The sequence below is a fragment of the Salvelinus fontinalis genome, chromosome 5 (genome assembly GCF_029448725.1).
Source record: "Salvelinus fontinalis isolate EN_2023a chromosome 5, ASM2944872v1, whole genome shotgun sequence".
Lineage (NCBI taxonomy): Eukaryota > Metazoa > Chordata > Actinopteri > Salmoniformes > Salmonidae > Salvelinus > Salvelinus fontinalis.
In genome coordinates, this window is record NC_074669.1 from 42,387,981 (window position 1) to 42,410,188 (window position 22,208).

The 22,208-nt window shown below is 46.1% G+C and overlaps 1 protein-coding gene across 1 annotated transcript in view; it reads right to left on the reverse strand.

Moving 5' to 3' along the window:
* sh3gl2a (SH3 domain containing GRB2 like 2a, endophilin A1) overlaps window positions 1-22,208 on the reverse strand; it is a gene marked incomplete in the record, with an annotated part of 696,881 nt that overhangs the window by 366,314 nt on the left and 308,359 nt on the right.

Sequence of the window (22,208 nt, forward strand, 5' to 3'; positions counted from 1 at the left end):
GGAAATTTAATATTTGACAGCTAAACATAGTTGGCATACGGTCTGCCTCACACCCTTCTTCTGTGGGGTCTGTGTAACCACGTTAAATACCAACAATATCCACCATGAACAAGGATTTAGAAAAATGACTTTGTTAGAGGCTTCCAAATGTACACAGCTCCAAGCCACAAGTTTCTCATTGACACAAATTCTGGAAGGCATAGAGGACTCTGTACTAGGAATGAGGGAGAGAGGGAAAAAGGGGGAAAAAAGAAGGGAGGAAAAATCCCCAAAAGCCAAAAATGGATAATAATCAATGTAGGCACCCCTTGCCTTATCAGTCCATTGTTATGTTAAAAGATGAAATTGATAAATGATAATAATTACATCGAAAACTCTCTCGGTCTTCAAAGACAAATTGCTTAAAGGGGAGGGGGGAATATTTGTGGTTGTAGTGTATTAGCGTAGCGAGACCCTGCTATGGAAATCATCCCTTTTCCAGGAAGAGTTTCATTCTAAAACAGCCAGTCAGCGCTAACATTTTTCCTTCCAATATTATTGTAGCCATCGACTCACAATCCTGAATCACAGACCGAATGGAGCCTGAGGTGTTGATAACATAAATAAATAACTTGGTAGAAATAGCACTGATTGAACAGCATGCGGATTGTATGTTTCACGTTTGGTGAAAAGGATGTGGAGTCGATCCCAAAAGTCTGTGTTTCTGTGTTAACTGCTTAGGGCTGTAAAATCTTGTGTAATCACAGAAATGACAGAGGAAAACATCCAACCACGCTTATAAAAGGGAATGATGTGTATTATAGTAGATGATGGATATGATTGCGGCCTCTTTATTTTGACAGGAAAATCACAATCATATCCAAGGTTCTTTGTCATCACGTGTGTCTGCACGAGGGTGTGTGTGCATGTGCACATGCGTGTCCATAAAGTACGTGCATCTGCACGAGGGTGTGTGTGCATGTGCACATGCGTGTCCATAAAGTACGTGCGTCTTAGCCCCACTTCAGAATAAGTCTGCCGCTCTTCTCTGCACAGAGAGAGTCATCACAAAACTAAAAGGTGAAGATCTCTTCTAACGTTACATCAACCTCTCCGGCCTCTAGGTCACCAGGCTGCTCGTTATGGAGCACACCTGTCACCATCGTTACGCGCACCTGCGCGTCATCAGACTCACCGGGACTCCATCACCTCCCTGATTACCTTCCCTATATATGTCACTCCCTTTGGTTCCTTCCCCAGGTGTTATTGTTTCTGTGTCATGTCTGTGCGTTGTCCGTGTTTCTTATTTTGTATTATGTTGTGTTTATTTATTAAAACACTCACTCCCTGAACTACCCGACTCTCAGCACACATCGTGAATCACACATCTTACACTACAGTCCTTTCCCAGAATCACTTTAGGAACTTCACCAATTTACCACACACACTCTCTTATCTCACTGCAGCTGATTTATCGCATGTGACCGGCAGTGTGACAGTGACGCGACACACACACACACAGGGTCGTAGGTCGTAGTCCATGATGCAGATGACCCATATTTCACAAGAACCCATGCAGAAAACACCCCATCAGCAGTTACACATCACTGAGGGACAGCAGTAACACAATCACAAGAACCAGTGTTCATACCATCACTGAGGGACCACAATAACACAATCACAGGAACCAGTGTTCATACCATCACTGAGGGACAGCAGTAACACAATCACAGGAACCAGTGTTCATACCGTCACTGAGGGACAGCAGTAACACAATCACAGGAACCAGTGTTCATACCATCACTGAGGGACAGCAGTAACACAATCACAGGAACCAGTGTTCATACCATCACTGAGGGACAGCAGTAACACAATCACAGGAACCAGTGTTCATACCATCACTGAGGGATAGCAGTAACACAATCACAGAAACCAGTGTTCATACCATCACTGAGGGATCACAATAACACTATCACAGGAACCAGTGTTCATACCATCACTGAGGGACAGCAGTAACACAATCACAGGAACCAGTGTTCATACCATCACTGAGGGACAGCAGTAACACAATCACAGGAACCAGTGTTCATACCATCACTGAGGGACAGCAGTAACACAATCACAGGAACCAGTGTTCATACCATCACTGAGGGACAGCAGTAACACAATCACAAGAACCAGTGTCCATACCATCACTGAGGGACAGCAGTAACACAATCACAGGAACCAGTGTTCATACCATCACTGAGGGACAGCAGTAACACAATCACAGGAACCAGTGTTCATATCATCACTGAGGGACAGCAGTAACACAATCACAAGAACCAGTGTTCATATCATCACTGAGGGACAACAGTAACACAATCACAGGAACCAGTGTTCATACCATCACTGAGGGACAGCAGTAACACAATCACAGGAACCAGTGTTCATGTCATCACTGAGGGACAGCAGTAACACAATCACAGGAACCAGTGTTCATACCATCACTGAGGGACCACAATAACACAATCACAGGAACCAGTGTTCATACCATCACTGAGGGACCACAATAACACTATCACAGGAACCAGTGTTCATACCATCACTGAGGGGCAGCAGTAACACAATCACAGGAACCAGTGTTCATACCATCACTGAGGGACAGCAGTAACACAATCACAGGAACCAGTGTTCATACCATCACTGAGGGACCACAATAACACTATCACAGGAACCAGTGTTCATACCATCACTGAGGGACAGCAGTAACACAATCACAGGAACCAGTGTTCATACCATCACTGAGGGACAGCAGTAACACAATCACAGGAACCAGTGTTCATACCATCACTGAGGGACAGCAGTAACACAATCACAGGAACCAGTGTTCATACCATCACTGAGGGACAGCAGTAACACAATCACAAGAACCAGTGTCCATACCATCACTGAGGGACAGCAGTAACACAATCACAGGAACCAGTGTTCATACCATCACTGAGGGACAGCAGTAACACAATCACAGGAACCAGTGTTCATACCATCACTGAGGGACAGCAGTAACACAATCACAGGAACCAGTGTTCATACCATCACTGAGGGACAGCAGTAACACAATCACAGGAACCAGTGTTCATACCATCACTGAGGGACAGCAGTAACACAATCACAGGAACCAGTGTTCATGTCATCACTGCACATGGCAAAGGACACACTTATACATGCAAGTAACATTCTAACCTTTGCTAGTGTATTGTACCTATTCAGTACTGTAATACAAGCAGTCAATGTTTCGTAGGACTGAATATCAAACAGAATGACATGCTGTAACCATGACTACATGTAATCCCTCATGCCACACGGTATTAGCCATGTCATTTTACTGCAGTACGTCAAGTATAAAGTGCCACTCCACTGTAACATGACCGTGACCATAACATGACCGTTACCGTAATAGGATTAAATCCGCTAGGTGTTTTAAACCAGATTAGCAGGGGGGAGGTATCAAAGTGAACATGAGCTAATCCCAGATTAACCATCAAATTACACCAAATCCCACCACATCTGCCCAGCAGGTTGGCATCTGGGCAGACAGGGACATCGTTTAGTTTTTGGCAAGGTGGGGACGGGGATTACACCTTTAGTGTGTCAAACTGCTTGTCTATCGCAGGTGTAGCGCAAATCAGGTACCCCCTCTGGTTTAAAACATGTAGCTAATCTGTAGAGGGTGCCGGTTTTGCTTTCTGCTACTGTTGTTTGTCTCCCTTTGGGCTCTACATGAGAGCTGGACCAAAGTGTTTATTTTGATTTGTCCTGCTTGCTAACAGGTTGGATTTGTCCTGCTTGCTAACAGGTTGGATTTGTCCTGCTTGCTAACAAGTTGGATTTGTCCTGCTTGCTAACAGGATGGATTTGTCCTGCTTGCTAACAGGTTGGATTTGTCCTGCTTGCTAACAGGTTGGATTTGTCCTGCTTGCTAACAGGTTGGATTTGTCCTGCTTGCTAACAGGTTGGATTTGTCCTGCTTGCTAACAAGTTGGATTTGTCCTGCTTGCTAACAGGTTGGATTTGTCCTGCTTGCTAACAGGTTGGATTTGTCCTGCTTGCTAACAGGTTGGATTTGTCCTGCTTGCTAACAGGTTGGATTTGTCCTGCTTGCTAACAGGTTGTATTTGTCCTGCTTGCTAACAGGTTGTATTTGTCCTGCTTGCTAACAGGTTGTATTTGTCCTGCTTGCTAACAGGTTGGATTTGTCCTACTTGCTAACAGGTTGGATTTGTCCTGCTTGCTAACAGGTTGGATTTGTCCTGCTTGCTAACAGATTGGATTTGTTCTGCTTGCTAACAGGTTGGATTTGTTCTGCTTGCTAACAGGTTGGTTTTGTCCTCCTTGCTAACAGGTTGGATTTGTCCTGCTTGCTAACAGGTTGGATTTGTTCTGCTTGCTAACAGGTTGGATTTGTCCTGCTTGCTAACAGGTTGGATTTGTTCTGCTTGCTGACAGGTTGGATTTGTTCTGCTTGCTAACAGGTTGTATTTGTTCTGCTTGCTAACAGGTTGGATTTGTTCTGCTTGCTAACAGGTTGGATTTGTCCTGCTTGCTAACAGGTTGTATTTGTCCTGCTTGCTAACAGGTTGTATTTGTCCTGCTTGCTAACAGGTTGGATTTGTCCTGCTTGCTAACAGGTTGGATTTGTCCTGCTTGCTAACAGGTTGGATTTGTCCTGCTTGCTAACAGGTTGGATTTGTCCTGCTTGCTAACAGGTTGGATTTGTCCTGCTTGCTAACAGGTTGGATTTGGCATCGGCCGATTCTCTATTTATTACACACACTGCTACTTCTTCAAAACAATCTGATCTCCACTTCCTATCATGTTACAACACAACAACACACATTTTTTAATTTATTTATATATATATCTTGTTTGCCTTCACCTCCCTTATCTCACCTCACTTGCTCATATTGTATATAGACTTATTTTCACTGTATTATTGACTGTATGTTTGTTTTACTCCATGTGTAACTATGTGTTGTTGTATGTGTCGAACTGCTTTGCTTTATCTTGGCCAGGTCGCAATTGTAAATGAGAACGTGTTCTCAATTTGCCTACCTGGTTAAATAAAGGTGAAATAAAAAAATAAAAAAATATTTAAAAAAACTAACCCCAACACAGAGGTCAAAGTTGTCTGTTTTTCCTCAAACCAGCATTAAATGCTACACGACACAACAACACAGTCCACTATCCTAATTGCCACTTGCTAAAGCCATTTTATAAAAGAGCGGCAGCTAGAGATAAAATGAAATATCACACACATGCACCCCCCTGTTTACACGCTGGGGCTGTGTGATGGTTGACGAGATAGTTAAGGAGGTCGTCTAATATAGCAATTAGAGCCCTGGTGTCTGCTGTGCTGCTGCTGTGACAAGGCCTTCTAATCAATGACTTATTACGCTAGCCTAGCAGCCTAATAGCACCTCTCATATCTCCCCATTAACCAGACAGGCTGAAGTATTACAGGCTAGTTAGAGGAGAAGGACACATCTTCTGCTGAACAGACACTGGGGGGAGAGAGAGGAGCAGGAGAGAGAGAGAGACAGGTTAAAGAGAGAGAGAGAGAGGAGAAGGAGAGAGAGAGAGAGAGAGAGAGAGAGCGAGAGAGAGAGAGAAGGGGAGGGAGAGAGAGAGAGACAGGTTAAAGAGAGAGAGAGAAGGAGAGGGAGAGAGGGAGAGAGAGAGAAAGAGATAGAGAGAATGAGAGGGAGAGAGAGAGAGAAAGAGAGAAAGAGAGATTGGAGAAGGGGAGAAAAAGAGAAAGAGAGAGACATAGAGAGAGAGAGAGATAGGGAGAGAGAAAGAGAGAGCGAGAAGGGGAGAAAGAGAGAGAAATAATCTGCCTCTCGTCACCAGCCTACTACTGCTCTTGGCTAACACACTCTATATTATTTGGAGTGTGTGTTCATACCTACACTAGAGACTGTCTATATTATTTGGAGTGTGTGTTCATCGCATATAGACATCCGGTTTGGAGCGAGCGGTCGCATTTGCATTCGCTCTGCAGGTAGTATAACTTTTCATTACATTTCATTACATTTCATTATAGTACAACGGTTTAATTTGTCTAACCTTAGCAATTTCTTCTTAGCTAGCTACTTAGCCGTCTGTGTATAAAAGATAATTGCGTAATTATCGTATTTCGTCGCCTATCGTAGTCCACACTGCTATCTGCCCAGCAGCTAGCAAACGTCCACCGTCTACCGAATAGTAGTATAACTTTTCATTACATTTCATTATAGTACAACGGTCTGATTTTCATTTTCATTACAGTACAACGGTTTGATTTGTTTTATCTTAGCTAGCTACATAGCCGTCTTTGCATCAAACATAATTGTGTAGTTATTGAGGTTCGCCAGCCAGCTATTTTCGCCCTAATGTAACGCAACGTAGCCAACACTGCTAGCTAGCCAGCTTGCCACCGAATAGCAGCATTGTAGAAACGAGTGCATTACAACGGAACGACTTGATCAGTGTAGTGTTGGCTGACTACACAGTTGTCTTTGCTATCTTTGATTTGTATTTGTTCGATCTTAGCTAGCTACTTAGCTGGCTACATAGCCGTCTTTGTATCGGTGATAATTGTGTAGTTATCAAGGTTCGCTGAGGTTCGCTAGCCAGGTATTCTCGCCCTAACGTAACGTAACGTAGTCAACCCTGCTAGCTAGCCAGCTAGCCACCGATTAGCAGCACTGTAGAAACGATTACATTACAACGGAACGACTTGACTTGTGTAGTGTTAGCTAGCTACATAGTTTTCTTTGCTATCTTTGTATCTAAGATAATTGTGTAGCTTTGAGTAATTATCGGTTAGCTAGCCAGCTATTTTTCGCCTGCCGCGCTGCCGTCCTCCTACCTAGCCAACACTGCTAGCTAGCCAACTTCTACCGAATAGCAGCACTGTAGAAACTTACATTACAACGGAACGACTTGATTAGCGTAGTGTTAGCTAGTTGTCTTTGCTGTCCTTGTATCCATGATAATTGTGTAGTTTAGAGAAATTTAGTGAAATTGTCGAGGTTACCTAGCCAGCTTCACTTTCAACAACGTAGCCACTGCTAGCCAGGCTACTTCACCAGCCAGCAGTACTATATCATTTTAGTCAATAAGATCTTGTATTTTATTTTTATTTTTTTGCAACGTAAGCTTAACTTTCTGAACATTCGAGACGTGTAGCCCACTTGTCATTTTAATCTCCTTTGCATTAGCGTAGCCTCTTCTGTAGCCTGTCAACTATGTGTCTGTCTATCCCTGTTCTCTCCTCTCTGCACAGACCATACAAACGCTTCACACCGCGTGGCCGCGCCCACCCTAACCTGGTGGTCCCAGCCCGCACGACCCACGTGGAGTTCCAGGTCTCCGGTAGCCTCTGGAACTGCCGATCTGCGGCCAACAAGGCAGAGCTCATCTCAGCCTATGCGTCCCTCCAGTCCCTCGACTTCTTGGCACTGACGGAAACATGGCTCACCACAAATAACACTGCTACTCCTACTGCTCTCTCTTCGTCTGCCCACGTGTTCTCGCACACCCCGAGACCTTCTGGTCAGCGGGGTGGTGGCACCGGGATCCTCATCTCTCCCAAGTGGTCATTCTCTCTTTCTCCCCTTACCCATCTGTCTATCGCCTCCTTTGAATTCCATGCTGTCACAGTTACCAGCCCTTTCAAGCTTAACATCCTTATCATTTATCGCCCTCCAGGTTCCCTTGGAGAGTTCATCAATGAGCTTGATGCCTTGATAAGCTCCTTTCCTGAGGACGGCTCACCTCTCACAGTTCTGGGTGACTTTAACCTCCCCATGTCTACCTTTGACTCATTCCTCTCTGCCTCCTTCTTTCCACTCCTCTCCTCTTTTGACCTCACCCTCTCACCTTCCCCCCCTACTCACAAGGCAGGCAATACGCTTGACCTCATCTTTACTAGATGCTGTTCTTCCACTAACCTCATTGCAACTCCCCTCCAAGTCTCCGACCACTACCTTGTATCCTTTTCCCTCTCGCTCTCATCCAACACTTCCCACACTGCCCCTACTCGGATGGTATCGCGCCGTCCCAACCTCCGCTCTCTCTCCCCCGCTACTCTCTCCTCTTCCATCCAATCATCTCTTCCCTCTGCCCAAACCTTCTCCAACCTATCTCCTGATTCTGCCTCCTCAACCCTCCTCTCCTCCCTTTCTGCATCCTTTGACTCTCTATGTCCCCTATCCTCCAGGCCGGCTCGGTCCTCCCCTCCCGCTCCGTGGCTCGACGACTCATTGCGAGCTCACAGAACAGGGCTCCGGGCAGCCGAGCGGAAATGGAGGAAAACTCGCCTCCCTGCGGACCTGGCATCCTTTCACTCCCTCCTCTCTACATTTTCCTCTTCTGTCTCTGCTGCTAAAGCCACTTTCTACCACTCTAAATTCCAAGCATCTGCCTCTAACCCTAGGAAGCTCTTTGCCACCTTCTCCTCCCTCCTGAATCCTCCTCCCCCTCCCCCCCCCCCTCCTCCCTCTCTGCAGACGACTTCGTCAACCATTTTGAAAAGAAGGTCGACGACATCCGATCCTCGTTTGCTAAGTCAAACGACACCGCTGGTTCTGCTCACACTGCCCAACCCTGTGCTTTGACCTCTTTCTCCCCTCTCTCTCCAGATGAAATCTCGCGTCTTGTGACGGCCGGCCGCCCAACAACCTGCCCGCTTGACCCTATCCCCTCCTCTCTTCTCCAGACCATTTCCGGAGACCTTCTACCTTACCTCACCTCGCTCATCAACTCATCCTTGACCGCTGGCTACGTCCCTTCCGTCTTCAAGAGAGCGAGAGTTGCACCCCTTCTGAAAAAACCTACACTCGATCCCTCCGATGTCAACAACTACAGACCAGTATCCCTTCTTTCTTTTCTCTCCAAAACTCTTGAACGTGCCGTCCTTGGCCAGCTCTCCTGCTATCTCTCTCAGAATGACCTTCTTGATCCAAATCAGTCAGGTTTCAAGACTAGTCACTCAACTGAGACTGCTCTTCTCTGTATCACGGAGGCGCTCCGCACTACTAAAGCTAACTCTCTCTCCTCTGCTCTCATCCTTCTAGACCTATCGGCTGCCTTCGATACTGTGAACCATCAGATCCTCCTCTCCACCCTCTCCGAGTTGGGCATCTCCGGCGCGGCCCACGCCTGGATTGCGTCCTACCTGACAGGTCGCTCCTACCAGGTGGCGTGGCGAGAATCTGTCTCCTCACCACGCGCTCTCACCACTGGTGTCCCCCAGGGCTCTGTTCTAGGCCCTCTCCTATTCTCGCTATACACCAAGTCACTTGGCTCTGTCATAACCTCACATGGTCTCTCCTATCATTGCTATGCAGACGACACACAATTAATCTTCTCCTTTCCCCCTTCTGATGACCAGGTGGCGAATCGCATCTCTGCATGTCTGGCAGACATATCAGTGTGGATGACGGATCACCACCTCAAGCTGAACCTCGGCAAGACGGAGCTGCTCTTCCTCCCGGGGAAGGACTGTCCGTTCCATGATCTCGCCATCACGGTTGACAACTCCATTGTGTCCTCCTCCCAGAGCGCTAAGAACCTGGCGTGATCCTGGACAACACCCTGTCGTTCTCCACCAACATCAAGGCGGTGGCCCGTTCCTGTAGGTTCATGCTCTACAACATCCGCAGAGTACGACCCTGCCTCACACAGGAAGCGGCGCAGGTCCTAATCCAGGCACTTGTCATCTCCCGTCTGGATTACTGCAACTCGCTGTTGGCTGGGCTCCCTGCCTGTGCCATTAAACCCCTACAACTCATCCAGAACGCCGCAGCCCGTCTGGTGTTCAACCTTCCCAAGTTCTCTCACGTCACCCCGCTCCTCCGCTCTCTCCACTGGCTTCCAGTTGAAGCTCGCATCCGCTACAAGACCATGGTGCTTGCCTACGGAGCTGTGAGGGGAACGGCACCTCAGTACCTTCAGGCTCTGATCAGGCCCTACACCCAAACAAGGGCACTGCGTTCATCCACCTCTGGCCTGCTCGCCTCCCTACCACTGAGGAAGTACAGTTCCCGCTCAGCCCAGTCAAAACTGTTTGCTGCTCTGGCACCCCAATGGTGGAACAAACTCCCTCACGACGCCAGGACAGCGGAGTCAATCACCACCTTCCGGAGACACCTGAAACCCCACCTCTTCAAGGAATACCTAGGATAGGATAAAGCAATCCTTCTGCGCCCCCCCCCCCCCCCCCCTTAAAAGATCTAGATGCACTATTGTAAAGTGGCTGTTCCACTGGATGTCATTAGGTGAATGCACCAATTTGTAAGTCGCTCTGGATAAGAGCGTCTGCTAAATGACTTAAATGTAAATGTAAATGTAAATGTTCATACCTACACTAGAGACTGTCTAGACTATTTGGAGTGTGGGTTCATACCTACACTAGAGACTGTCTAGACTATTTGGAGTGTGGGTTCATACCGACACTAGAGACTGTCTAGATTATTTGGAGTGTGGGTTCATACCTACACTAGAGACTGTCTAGACTATTTGGAGTGTGGGTTCATACCTACACTAGAGACTGTCTAGACTATTTGGAGTGTGGGTTCATACCGACACTAGAGAATGTCTAGACTATTTGGAGTGTGGGTTCATACCTACACTAGAGACTGTCTAGATTATTTGGAGTGTGGGTTCATACCTACACTAGAGACTGTCTAGACTATTTGGAGTGTGGGTTCATACCTACACTAGAGACTGTCTAGACTATTTGGAGTGTGGGTTCATACCTACACTAGAGACTGTCTAGACTATTTGGAGTGTGGGTTCATACCTACACTAGAGACTGTCTAGATTATTTGGAGTGTGGGTTCATACCGACACTAGAGACTGTCTAGATTATTTGGAGTGTGTGTTCATACCTACACTAGAGACTGTCTAGACTATTTGGAGTGTGTGTTCATACCTACACTAGAGACTGTCTAGACTATTTGGAGTGTGTGTTCATACCTACACTAGAGACTGTCTAGATTATTTGGAGTGTGTGTTCATACCTACACTAGAGACTGTCTAGACTATTTGGAGTGTGGGTTCATACCTACACTAGAGACTGTCTAGACTATTTGGAGTGTGGGTTCATACCTACACTAGAGACTGTCTAGATTATTTGGAGTGTGGGTTCATACCGACACTAGAGACTGTCTAGATTATTTGGAGTGTGGGTTCATACCTACACTAGAGACTGTCTAGATTATTTGGAGTGTGTGTTCATACCTACACTAGAGACTGTCTAGACTATTTGGAGTGTGGGTTCATACCGACACTAGAGACTGTCTAGACTATTTGGAGTGTGGGTTCATACCTACACTAGAGACTGTCTAGACTATTTGGAGTGTGGGTTCATACCGACACTAGAGACTGTCTAGACTATTTGGAGTGTGGGTTCATACCTACACTAGAGACTGTCTAGACTATTTGGAGTGTGGGTTCATACCTACACTAGAGACTGTCTAGACTATTTGGAGTGTGGGTTCATACCGACACTAGAGACTGTCTAGACTATTTGGAGTGTGGGTTCATACCTACACTAGAGACTGTCTAGACTATTTGGAGTGTGGGTTCATACCTACACTAGAGACTGTCTAGACTATTTGGAGTGTGGGTTCATACCTACACTAGAGACTGTCTAGATTATTTGGAGTGTGGGTTCATACCTACACTAGAGACTGTCTAGACTATTTGGAGTGTGGGTTCATACCTACACTAGAGACTGTCTAGACTATTTGGAGTGTGGGTTCATACCTACACTAGAGACTGTCTAGACTATTTGGAGTGTGTGTTCATACCTACACTAGAGACTGTCTAGACTATTTGGAGTGTGTGTTCATACCTACACTAGAGACTGTCTAGACTATTTGGAGTGTGTGTTCATACCTACACTAGAGACTGCCTGTTCACCCCGCTACCATCCAGAAGGCGAGGTCAGTACAGGTGCATCAAAGCTGGGACCAAGAGACTGAAAAACAGCTTCTATCTCAAGGCCATCAGACTGTTAAACAGCCATCACTAGCACAGAGAGGCTGCTGACTATATACACAGACTTGAAATCATTGGCCACTTTAATAAATGGAACACTAGTCACTTTAATAATGTATACATGTCTTGATTTACTCATCTCATATGTATAAACTGTATTTTATACCATCCATTGCATCTTGCCTATGCCACTCTGTCATTGCTCATCCATATATTTATATGTATATATTCTTATTTCATTCCTTTACTTAGATTTGTGTGTATTAAGTAGTTTTTGGGGAATTGTTAGATTACTTGTTAGATATTACTGCACTGTCAGAACTAGAAGCACATGCATTTTGCTACACTTGCAATAACATCTGCATGTGACCAATAACATTTTATTTTATTTGTCTAGATTATTTGCAGTGTGTGTTCATACCTACACTAGAGACTGTCTACAACACAAAAGGGGAGTAGCGGATGTGAATGTAAAACAAAGTTGTCCTTTAACAGGACTAGAGGATGGGAGTGAAGGAGATAGAGGGGTTCTGATGATGAAGCTCCCCAGCCTCCCCCTCTCTCTCTCTCTGGTGTCTCTGTGGCCAGGGTCTGGACTGAAGCTGATCTGGGCTGGGTCTGGTCCTGCACAGTCGTTCATATTGGTCCCCGCAGCCCTGCGGTGGAGCGGGAGCTTGTGTTATCAGCAGGCTGGCTGGCCAGATACTGGAGCATTAGTCACTATAGTGTCTCGCCAGGGTTTCCTCTCTAGCTCACTGCTAAAGGGGGACGGTGAGGGAAAGGACACAGGGAGGGGGGTGAACGTGTGTGTGTCTCTGTGTGTGTGTGTGTGTGTGTGTGTGTGTGTGTGTGTGTGTGTGTGTGTGTGTGTGTGTGTGTGTGTGTGTGTGTGTGTGTGTGTGTGTGTGTGTGTGTGTGTGTGTGTGTGTGTGTGTGTGTGTGTGTGTGTGTGTGTGTGCCTGTGTGTGCCTGTGTGTGTGCCTGTGTGTGTGCCTGTGTGTGCATGCTGTGGGGAGGGACATCCTGAATCAGTAGAAAAATGAGCAGCAGGGGAATGGGGGACTTTTTCTCTCCAATGTCCATTCTGTTAACTCCTATGGCCTCAGCACTGTCCTGGTAACGTAGAGACATCTACACGATATTCACTGTCAACTTCGTTATTATATGACACCTTTAAATGTCACCTCCGTTAACCCTCGACCTATTTCAATGTCAACTCTGAAACCTTCATTATCCTTTTTAATGTCCAACTCCACTCCCACCCTAAAATGTCCACTCCCTAACAGCCCATTTGCGTCCTCTATTACAGTACAAAACCCCACTTGTCCCCGTCCCAAAAGTCCACCCCTTAACTCCACTCCTCCACACTGTGTCCTCCATGCATGCAGAGGGAAGCCAGCCAGGCCAGCTGGGAGAGGCTGGATGGTTATTGTTCCCTGTCTCAGATTTAATTGAAACCTTTACCCATGTTGAACATGGAACCACAGACCACATTTCTTTGGTAGAGAGTAAAGCAAAGCCGAGAGTTAAATGAGATTCCTGTCTGTGTGTGTCTGTCTGTGTGTGTGTGTTTGTGTGTGTGTGTGTCCGCAGCAGCTCCGACTTAAATGTGTATGCACAGGTCACTGTAAAACACTGGGAGCATCTTGTCCTCTCTTCCACCCGCAAGATACCATCTCATCCATGAGTTAGCTGCTGAAACGCTGTCTGCTTCCTGCCAGAAATGTGTGTCCAACGTGTGCAGGGAAAGCAGGCACGGTGCGTGTCATAAAGCAGGCCCTGGCTCTCTCTCGGAGAGATAGTCTCAGGACTTCACAGAGTCCATATTGAAACCAGGTGACAAATAAAACTGTGGGATAAAGGAGGTCTTTGTAGCAGACGCAGCACGCCACAAATTCAGAGGCAAATTTTTGCTTGTTTGGCTTTATTTGTTGGGTCTGACTTAAAACGGAACTTTCTTTCCTTCCAATTCCAAAATGCTGCTGAGTAAACAACGATTAATCATTTGTTCGCAGGCTTTCGGTATAAAACTCCCAGTTACAAGGGAAAGGGAAAATGTAGTCAACTTCGAATACAGGCCTCTCCTTTTGCCTTTGAAATCCCCACAGCACAACACCAGTCCTCCATGTCAGTTCTGGTTTGCTTTGAGCCCCACGGCTCGCAGCCGCAATGACAGAGGTCCCTGTCCTATGTGCAGCTGTGCGACTGGGCTCTGACACGGGGCAGAGGGACCAGAGTTATGCTAATGGGAACCAAATGGGGCGTGAGTCTCCGGTGGATTACAGAAGGAGGAGAAGAAGAAGAAGAGAAGCATGTGTTTTCCTGTGTTCACCTGGGACCCATCTTTTTCTTTCCTCCCTTTTTTTTAATAAAAAGAAATAGGAATAACCCTGTCTGTTGTTCCCATGTAGGATCAGTCTGTCCATGTCTTTTTGTTTTTGCTCCCTAATCTACCCACCCAACTTAATTGTCATCAAGTCAGGCCAATTAGACACTTTGTTTACATTCATTCCCTCTCTCAAGTTATGTTAAGCACAACACTGCTTACATCTGAGCAGAGAAACACCATACTGGAAGAAAGAAAAAGGAGAATAAAATAAACACGTGAAGAAATAAGGGATTAGGGGGAAAGATGAAGACAGATGAATTTCAGATGTTTTTGGCGCGCCCCTCTCATTCCTGTTGTGCCTTATATGCCATACTTGATCGGATTTCATCGCCAGCTGTGACAGCGCAGTGGCCAAGCGGCATACCAGCGAACCTATACGGCCCGTATAGAGTCCCCAGAGTCCTGGACTAAGATCCTAGTGTTCTGGAGACCTGAGACGACGGAGATGACAGCGGACGGGCCACATGCCAGTTCTGAGACATCAGACAGACTGCAAGGCCTCATGGGTATTGGAGAGACAGGGAGAGATGTGACAGCGACATTGTTTTTGTCCTGTCGACGTCGTGAAAATGAAATGAAAGCCGGTACTGACCGGCTTGGAAGAAAAGCTAGAAAACCAAGTTGAGATGTTAGACATTTTACCTTTGATTTAGAACTTGTGTTGTCATCTGTTGCTAGTGGTTTTCAGTATTATTCTTTTACATATATGGATATATGAGAACAAATATATACCCCAAAGATTCATAAATATAGTAATACCCTACCTCAACTTTGAACTATTATAGACCTAATATTTGTGTTTGTCAGCAGAAGGTACTCACAGTATTTTGAAAGTACACCCCCACTAACAGATCTACCCTGTGAGATTGTAGTCCCCCAAAACCAGATCGTTCTATTGATACGTATTCTCCTTTACTGTGGCTAAGGGGAGTCACAGGAAGACAGATATTTTGGGGGTGATGTGAACACTTCTCAAAGACACGTAGGTAAAATGGGATCCATGATAAAACTTGGTGAGTCTGAGTGTTCCAGGATAGTCATGCTTCATAATGAAAGGACCCAGCTGGCTATCCTATTGTGTAAGACAGAGACTGACACACACACACACACACACACACACACACACACACACACACACACACACACACACACACACACACACACACACACACACACACACACACACACACACACACACACACACACACACACACACACACACACACACACACACACACACACACACACACACACACACACACACACACACACACAGAGAGAGACAGAGTTAGAGAGGACAGTTCAATGGCAAATCCCCAAATCTGCTTATCCTCACCAGTCATTCTACTGCTCTCAGCTAACACACTAGATAGATACAAATGTCAGCTCAAACAGGGAGGGGTTAATCATATCAGGTGGAGGAGTGGTGGAGGGAGCCTCCATTGATCTCCTCCCTCCCTTGTATACATTTCTGAGCAGAGGGAGAGAGAGAGGAGCGGACAATCTCTTTGTGTTCAGACCAGCCCAGGTCATGGTCCCTCTTGGCTCTCCTCAAAGCCAGAGATCAAACCATGTGCCCAGTGACAGCACTGTCCAGAGATACTAGTGGAGTTCAAAGAGCCGAAGGAGGGCTTGGAGGGAGGGGTGGAGGGATGGACGCAGGCTATACAGTAGGTAGGGGGCCAGTGTGGTGGAGGGTGGATTGTTGGTAGGGCAAAGGAGGGTGGGTGGGGGGTGGAGACCGGAGGAGAGGTAGGGCGCCAAGGGGGAAAATTGAGGAATAAGGTTGAAGTAGGGTAAGGAAGGGGTGAGTAGGTTCTGGATAGGGGCAGGAGGACGGCCTAGCTATATGGGACGGCCTGTCACTGATCTATATCTCCTCCCCCCACCTAACCCCCCTAGCCTGCTGCCGTCACCTGCTGGTCTTGTCCAGGTGTTTTATAGCTATCTGGAGGCACTGGGAGTACAGACGGAGAGAGGACTCTGCCAATCCTTTTGTCTGGCTCGCCGCATTCCTCACCCACAGATGGTGGACATGGACACAGACAGACAGACGGACAGGCCAGGCAGGGAGCACAGTACAAGAGGAGCACTCTGAACAGAATGTATAATACGTTGTTGGTAATGAACGGTATTATTAATAAACTATTAATACATCATTAATAAAGTTGTTATTAGTAGAGTTATTATTCAAATCAAATTGTATTTGTCACATGCGCCGAATACAACAGGTGTAGAGCGTACAGTGAAGAGTTATCAGTGTAAGGTAGAAGGAGAGATTTATGGCTTCAGTGTGTTTAAGAAAATGCTACAGGAAAATGTGATTTTCTTTTTAAATGTCTGATTTTGTTTTGCATAGAAGTCACACTGGGTGTTTTTTTATGATCCCTCACACTCACAACAGGAAGGAGAAAAACAACTACAAAGAATTGAGTCTGCAGAAAAATAATTCCCATGAAACGACTCCCGAGGGAGGGAGTATAGCTCTCACCTGCTATTTCTACTCTTACTGAACATGTTACTGTTCAATGTACCCAAATAATAAGGTAGTCCCTTGATTACAAACCACACACATAGAAGGAACCCTGATCACAGAGTACACTCAGGGAGTTCTGTCTCCATTATCTTACTCAATGTACAGGAACTAACACAAGTGAAATAGAACTGCACATTGTAGAGTGGAGTTCCCCTCCAAATAGCAGGACTTTGACTCTCATTCAAGTTCCTTAGACTCAGATCGCTTATAAAGGAGTCTTCAATTACTAAAAGTTGGAACCAGACACAGTCACACTCCCTTTGAAAGATTAACAATAAAACAAAATACAGATTCTAAAAGCACTTGGGGGGGAAATTCCACCAATAATGTTACCGAACCGATGCCTTTTCAGGTTATCTAAAATCTCTCAAGCTGCATTTACAAAGGTAGCCCAATTCTGATATTTTGTTTGGTCAAAAAAGCAATTAGTGAAAAAAGATCAGAATTGGTCTGCCTGTGTAAACGCAGCCTTATTGACAAGAATGAATAATTAACACATTTTCTGATCCTTCTCTAAAACTGAGTGGAGAGGAGGAGTGTTGAGGAGGGTGACAGAGTTGTGTGTCGCACACCTGCGTTGACTCCACCCCCCCGACCTTCAGCCTATCAGAGAGTGTCCCTCCTCACCAGATAAGGGCGACACGTCTCCCCTGCAGGCCCTGACACCTGCCCTGAATACCCAACACACTATCAGTGGTTTAGTCAAATCTGGCACAAACAAAGTCACCCACTAACGTACACCTGCAGAGACAAGACAGTGACCTCGAGAGAAGTGGTGACATGTAGTCACAGAATTCAAAAGAACAGGTTTATGACATACTAGTCATACTCTAGTCTTATATTGTAACTCTACACATGAAGCCTAGCAATAAGTCAGTATATGCGTGTTATAGTCTTCAACTGTACTGCATATGGTATGAAAACATGCTAGGCTGAGTCTGGGAGTAACTGAAGGAGTGACACGACCACACAGTGTGACCGCCAGCATGCTGGTGCTAGAGAGCAGTAGCAGGTCCAGAGAAGTGAGGAGAAGAAAGCAGGGAGCGAGGGAGGGAGGAGGGGAGGGAGGGAGGGGATGTTTTTTGGCGGAGTGGAGGAGTGTTAGGGATGAAAGTGTGTGTGTATGTGAGAGGGGGAGAGATGACCAGCAGCATCTGCTCTCTCTCCTAAACACACACACACACACTGGACACACACACGGGAGGTATTAGTCAGAGCCTAAACATCTCGCACCCTCGGCGACCCCGCCAGGAGGGGACTTCTCCGTTGGCGACGGTTGTTGGCGTGGGCGACGGGACACACAAGGAGGGAGGCGGTTGACGGGAACCTGACGACAGCCGGCCGGGACAGGAGACTCCCCTGGTGAACTTTTAGTCAGCGCGCCGGGTCCCCAACACACTACACACACACTCTTCTGCTCCTAACTCCTAATTCATACTCCAAGCCCCCACCAAACCTGAGAAGTCTTGGAAGAGCTCCTAGATTTAATCTTGCAAATAGTTTAATATTTTGTATTTCGCCCCTTTTCTTTTCTGTAGCCAAAAGCCTGTTCTAATTGTTTGTAAGTCATCTCCAGATTATGTATGTGGGGGGGTTTGTATAAACTGAAAACTACCGTGTGTTATGTTATTGATTGGTCAGGGTTCAAGACCCACGATGCAATATTTGTTTCTTTCTGAGGAGCTATGTGCAAACAAATATGTCAGAGTAGACATTAGCATCTAAACACCTGGGTTTCCTCCCAGACCAGCTGTGGAAATACAAGCTATGTTGAATCAAGAGGACTTTGTCCTTAGACATCATTCACAACCACAAACAAACACTTTTTGGGTGTATCACTGGACACTCCTTAATGACCGTTCCATTATGACATCAACACAAGCTTGCACAAAAATAATCCAAATAAGGTCATTCATTTAAAACGTCCAGTTCCAAGCCAAGTTCCATCTGACCTTTGACCTCAGGACATTCAGATGACATGTCCTCACCTCCGTGTTACCATGCCATTCAAAGCCCTGAACTACTGGATGTCTCAGCTGTTGTCTGTAATTACCTGCATAGTGAGATGCCAGCTCCTGATCCGTACAGGAGGTCCCCGGTTCAGATCCTGCTATTCCAAGGTAAGCATTCTTTCCATTAGACTATGCACACACCACTGAAACACGCTAGTGAGAGAGAGACTCTGCACTGTACTCAAACCCCATGGCTACATTAGTGCAGTGACAAATGTGCAAGTGTCCCTCCCACACCCCAGCCACACGGAGAAGGAGAGGAATGTAGCCTGTGACTAAAGGAAAGTCCATCTGCGCGCTTACTTCTTTATCTGCCTTTACAAAGTTCACAGATAGAGGGACTGAAGTAGAGGTGAGACAATGTCTCGGTGTCACAGATCAGTCACCTCGAGAGAGAGAGAAAGGGGGGAGAGAGACAGGAGTGGAGACAGAGAGAGAGAGAGAGGTGAAGAGAGAGACAGGGAGAAATGGGGTGGAGAGAGAGAGAGAGGAGTGGAGACAGAGAGGAGAGAAAAAGAGAGAGAGAGAAAGGGGAGTGACAGAGAAAGAGATAGGAGGACCTGTTACGACAGCGAACCTCTCCAAAAGTGCCAAGTGCACACTAATATTTAGTCTTGGCGATGCATAGCAGTATTTCAGTATCTAAACATTGCAGTTGTCTATAGAACTTCACACCCGCAGGGCAACTTCAACTTCCAATCCACGACTATGGGCTTGAAGGACTTGCTGCACTGGAGTTACAAGTTGTAAAACTCAGAGTGAAGCAGACTCAACATATGCAACAGGGAGGATGGTTGGTTGCCAGGGATTTGATTGCCATCCTGTAAATCGACCCGACAAAATTACCAACCCACCCCCCAGGGGCCCTCCGTCGGTCCACCTCATAAGAACTGGAGGGGGGCTCCTTTTAGCAATTATAAAGCTATCGACGACTCGCTCGACATATGTTTGTGTGTCTTCCAGGCTTCTAGCATTAAGTCATTATCTGAACAAATTGTGACAGACTTTTTTATTGCCACCCAATCATGAAACATGCGCCAGTGGCACAGCTCTTAACGAGTGGCATGTTACTCCAACCTACCCCCCTCCGTCCCCTCAACTCTGATTCCTGCCTCCCATATTTATAATTTTACCACATCCTAACAATAACACGGCCTGGGACTGGTGCAGCAACAACATGTCGGGGCCTTGCTGGCCTTAATGGATCGCATGCGTTACCGCGGTAAAGGCTGTAAGTATTACCAGCTGCGACACTCTCTCTCGTCCTGGCAGCAGTGGTGGTTGGTGGGGGGGGACGAAGCAAGCAGACTCATCTATGTGCAGCTGGACCAGAGGGGGGGGGGGGTAAAAGATGGGGAGAGTGGGGGGAGGGGGATGAAGAGATGGAGAGGGTGGAGGGGTTAGACAAGAAACCACAAGACTTCGTGTTTCCAGCTGCCTTTCTCAGGGGCTCGGTTTTCTCTCCTCCCGGTTTTCGCAGGGCTCTTTTTTGTCCCCTTTTTCAAAGAGAGAAAAAAAAGCACCACCCCTCGGCCCTCCCGTCCTTCGGCCATCTTTGTTTGGACAGGGCTCTGGAGCTCCAGAAAAGCTCTCTCAGATGTGCTGAAGTAAGGGAAAAACCAAACAAACTGGCTCTTGCACACACTCACACACACTAGTACACACACACACACACACACATAGTACACACACTAGTACACACTCACACACACTAGTACACACACACACACACACACATAGTACACACACACACACACACTAGTACACATTCACACACACTAGTACACACACACACATAGTACACACACACATAGTACACACAAACACACACACACACACACACACTAGTACACACTCACACACACTAGTACACACACACACACACACTAGTACACACTCACACACATAGTACACTCACACACACTAGTACACTCACACACACTAGTACACACACACACATAGTACACACACACACACTAGTACACACTCACACACACTAGTACACTCACACACACTAGTACACACACATAGTACACACACACACCGTGTGACTGCAAAAAAATACATTCAGTCACACAAGCTCACCACCACACATATACTTGCACACATATGTTCATATTCAGACAACATGCATGCCAACTCCACTATCGACCAGGGACAAATTAGCATGGAAGCAAGAAAAGAGCCCCCTAACTCCCCTCTTTACTGTGGCCTGTAGCAATAGGATATAGGATGCATTCTTTTTGACATCGTGTGTGTGCCCTCGAATCTTCGGATCACAGCACAAGGCGAATTTCGAGCATACCTCGACATGTGTTACCTCTTTGTCAATGTTGACTTTGTACGGCTATACGAGTTGTGATACTGGAGCCAAACACTGGGCCTGGCCATGGGGCCCTAACCGGCCGCCCCGGCCCCAGCTTCCTTCTTCGTTAAATAACAAACACCCAGAGTGAACCGTGAAAACAGATTTTTTTTAAGCACAGCACCACAATAGAGATCTATAAAAGCGTATTAAAATAAACCCATCAAATGTCACTCAACGCTGCCTCTAGCAGACATTAAGTCCCCCGGCCCTCCTCGCTAAATTTGAAATGTTATTTGTCCGATTCTGTTTCCTTGCTGTGTTTCTTACAAAGCCGTGGGATTTTGGTGAATGAGAGACTCTTGCCCAACGTTGATCTAGTAACATATGTATTTAGTAAGAGACAAGAGTGTTTCTTGAACTAGCTTTGAGTCGCTATTGTTTCAATCAAGTGGCTAACTGCTACTGGGTCCGTGTGAACAGCTAGAACTGATATAGAGCAACTAAACCATTATCATTTAGAGCAAATGGACAAATAGATAGAAAAACATTGATCATATTTCCAAAATGATCATGGCTATAATGTTTTAAGTAAACAAACATGTAATATTGTATTGAGAAAATGTGAATATATTTCAGCCTTAACATTTGTAGTGGTAAATGTTTTCGGGAGTCCTTGAATTTGGCATTAAGACAATACAAAATAAGAACTTCTAGAACAGATTTCACCCTTGTTTATTGATTTTCTTTCTCTCTCTCTCTTTTTGTCTCCTAGCAGCATCATTCCCCATCTCCTCTTCTCTTCCCCCTGTGATGACTTTGCTAATATATTTGAATAATGAAGGCGAGTCATTTGAATATTCCTTCAGTATTAAAAAAGGATGTTTTTACACGATGCAGCAATATATAACCCTCCGTAATTGGGCTCTTTGGACTTTACCAGTAGAAATACTAAATTAT